The following is a 3546-nucleotide window of genomic DNA, read 5'->3' as shown; positions in this document are numbered from 1 at the left end:
GAAGTTCTGCAGTTTTGAATTCCGTATTATTGAGTTTAAATCAGCAAAAATAGAATTCTTTTCCAGGAAGTGGGCATAGTTAAAAGTTAAAAATCTCAGGTTTTAATCATTTGAGGCGAATTCACAACTCTGCATATGGACAATGTATAGCTGGTTAGTGGTTCCACGCTTGGATAAAAAATGGATTTAGTGTAAAAATAGTCTAGCTGCAGTCTTTACTAATTTGAGATCAAGGCCTAGTTAACTGATTGATCTTGGTTAAACTGTAGTAGGTTTAGATTAGCCACTGAACCAAGTCTTTTATTTCAGATTTTACTAGTCATGTCTCTTTCATAGGCATGAAATTTCATATTACTATCACTTCAAAAGTCTATATGAACAAAATATCATTAACTGTAATTTCACAACAATATATGAGCAAATTTACAAGCATCGACAACACATATTACACATAATCTCAGTATGCACACCATCGTCATATTCAAATAATACCATAATACGATATTGATGCACTAGGCATCAGACCATGTTATGTCATACTCGCCCCAGTCACCTTCTGGAATGCCCAAGGCCTCCCACACTGCTTTAGAGGCATCGACAATGTTATTCGGGCATGGAGGTTGATAATCATGCTCATCATCACATCCCATGGTAGAGTCACACTCGTCTACAACTTTAGCCTTCACGCTTCTTCCATTAGCACTTACGGTGATATAGTTAAGGCACCTGTCACCTCCACTATACCATCCGGTTGAAAGGGCGACAACTGGAGTATCATCAGAGTGGTATTGGTTATCACATTCCGATGGTCCACCGCCATCTCCTCCCGCTTGGAAGCTATTAAGGGTTAAAATAGCCTTTGTATTACCCGTTACGGAAGGCGAACATTTGTAAGTGGTGTACATTTTTCCTTGTTTGCAACAATCTGAATCATTTTCGGGGTTACATTGTCCTGGAGGTGGCTTTATGCCTCTAATTTTTCCACTCGGCTGGCAAGCCTGTAGTCTTGCATCTAAGCAGTAAGTAAGAGTGGCAAAAACCAGCAACACCAAAAGAGATGTTCCCACGATAGAGTTCTTCATGGTTTTTTTTCCTGTTCTGTTGTCTGGTTTTGTTTACAAATGTTTGTTGTGTGGAGACTGGGATGATCTAACTTGTTTATATAGTTCTGGTCAGACCAAATGCCAATATTTTTCTCAAGGCATGAAAAGTTTCTTATAATTAAGTATACAGTTATCTAGTTTAGCAGTCAAATGGACTTGTGACTGTTTCTTCATCAATTCTTTAGTTATTTGGCTATAGTAAATCTGGACATATGAGACTGTAACTACTTTACTTTCCTTGATGGTAACGGCATTTGTTTTCTATATATAGATGTGTAAATTAGATATTCCAGTCTCAACTTTACCTCCACGGCTTAATCTTAATCATAGTTCCGATTATAGGCAGGTATTCTACCACTACCTAATATGACAAGAACTTGATGGTTTATTTTATTGTCTAGGACTCTCTAGTTGCTGAAAACAATTTTGTATTTTTCTATATAATAATAGAACAGCAGATTGTTTCATCTGATTGCTAAACATGAAAACCTATGTTCTAGTATTTGTATATCTTTTATATTTAACATACTACAACAACTATAGAGTCTTGATTTTGTTACAATCATCTATTCCCCTGACATCAATAATGACAGTCGATAGAGAAGATTAATACTAATTTAAATGTGGTAATTAATGATCAACTAATGTTCTCCATGCATATTGCTCCATTTGCCTGTTGGAAAAAGAATATTTACTGCAGTAACATAGAATTTCAATTCATCAAATTTTGATAGTTCATATGCTGTCAGAAATCTTTTTTGAGTTGTACGATTTTTCACCTGACTACTTTTGTAACTACTCTCATAAATGGATCAGTGACCTAGTCGGAACCGCAGGTTGCACTTGCCCTTGCACAGGCTTAGAGAAATTTAGTAGAGTGTTAAGGGTGCCATTTCTCATATGAATACATGAAGTATTAGTACAGTGTTTAAAGAGCTTGTTTTCATTGCTGATATCAAAATCAATCAATAAAAAGAACTGTAGCCAATAAACATACACATACAGCAGAACGGCTTATGTAAATGAAATGGATGGAAATACAAAATTACAAAAGCAAATTCTAGATTCTATGCATCGGAGGAAGTTGAAATTAACTCTAGAGTTGAATGAAATTCTGCATTCGGGAGTGGCGAATTCCACGTTATTTAGTTTAAATCAGCAAATATTTGTTCTATCTTTTCCAGGAAGTGAGCATCACTAAAAAAGCTAAAACAACTCAGCTTTTAACCATTTAAGGCCAATTCATAACAGTGATGCAGCCTCTAAAAGATATAAAAGATTTATATCGCCAACTCCAGCTAATTTGGGATAGAGGCCTCATTCATTTATTGATTGATTAACTGATCGAGGCCAAACAGTAATTGGTTTAGGTTAGCTACTGAAACAAGTCCAGTTTTAGCTTTCACTGATCATGTCTCTTTCATTGGCATAGAATTTCATATTACTATCATTTCAAAAGTTGATATGAACAGAATTTCATTATACTGTAATTTCACAACATCAAACATGAGAAATTAGATGACATAATCGGAGTATTAAGACGACCATCATATGCAAACGATACCATGAATACTATAATGATGCACTAAGAATCAGACCATGTAATGTCATAATCGCCCCATTCACCTTCAGGTATACCCAAGGCTTCCCACACTGCTTTAGAGGCATCAACAATGTTATTCGGGCATGGAGGCTGATAATCATGCTCATCATCACATCCCATGTTAGAGTCACACTCGTCTACAACTTTAGCCTTCACACTTCTTCCATTAGCACTTACAGTGATATAGTTAAGACACCTATCTCCTCCACTATACCATCCAGTTGAAAGGGCAACAACTGGAGTATCATCAGAATGGTATTGGTTATCACACTCTGATGGTCCACCACCATCTCCACCCTTTTGGAAGCTATTTAGGGTTAAAACAGCCTTAGTATTACCGGTCACAGGAGATGAACATTTGTAAGTGGTGTACATCTTGCCTTGTTTGCAACAATCTGAGTCATTTTCAGGATTACACTGCCCCGGAGGTGGCTTTATGCCTCGGATTTTGCCACTCGGCTGGCAACCTTGTAATCTTGCATCCAAGCAGTAAGTAAGAGGGGCAAAAATCAGCAATGCCAGAAGTGATTTTCCCAAGATAGAGTTCTTCATGGTTTTTGTTCCTCTTCTGTCCTCTGGTTTTGTTTCCAAATGTTAGTTGTGTGGGGACTTTGGATAATTTAACTGCCTTATAAAGTGTTTTGGTTAGACAAAGTGCCAATATTCTGCTCACCGTATGGAAGTTTTCCCAAAATTAAGTATATAACTATGGAGAGTAGCAGAAGCTCCATAAGTACTTATTTGAAAAAAAGTGAAGTGTTTGGCCAAGATTTTAGAAGAAAATAAGTGTTTCTGGGGAGTAGCAGAAGCAGTTTTTCAGAAGCTAAAAAAAATTGCTTT

The 3546-nt window shown here is 36.7% G+C and overlaps 1 pseudogene; it reads right to left on the bottom strand.

Annotated features, from left to right (window-relative positions):
* Positions 1-512: 512 nt before the first annotated feature.
* LOC132600000 (kiwellin-1-like) lies at positions 513-3297 on the bottom strand (annotated as a pseudogene).
* Between the last annotated feature and the right edge of the window lie 249 nt (positions 3298-3546).

Source organism: Lycium barbarum, chromosome 6 (assembly GCF_019175385.1).
Source record: "Lycium barbarum isolate Lr01 chromosome 6, ASM1917538v2, whole genome shotgun sequence".
Classification (NCBI taxonomy): domain Eukaryota; kingdom Viridiplantae; phylum Streptophyta; class Magnoliopsida; order Solanales; family Solanaceae; genus Lycium; species Lycium barbarum.
Note: the sequence above shows the minus strand (reverse complement) of the source record. Positions and strands in the feature narration are given on the sequence as shown.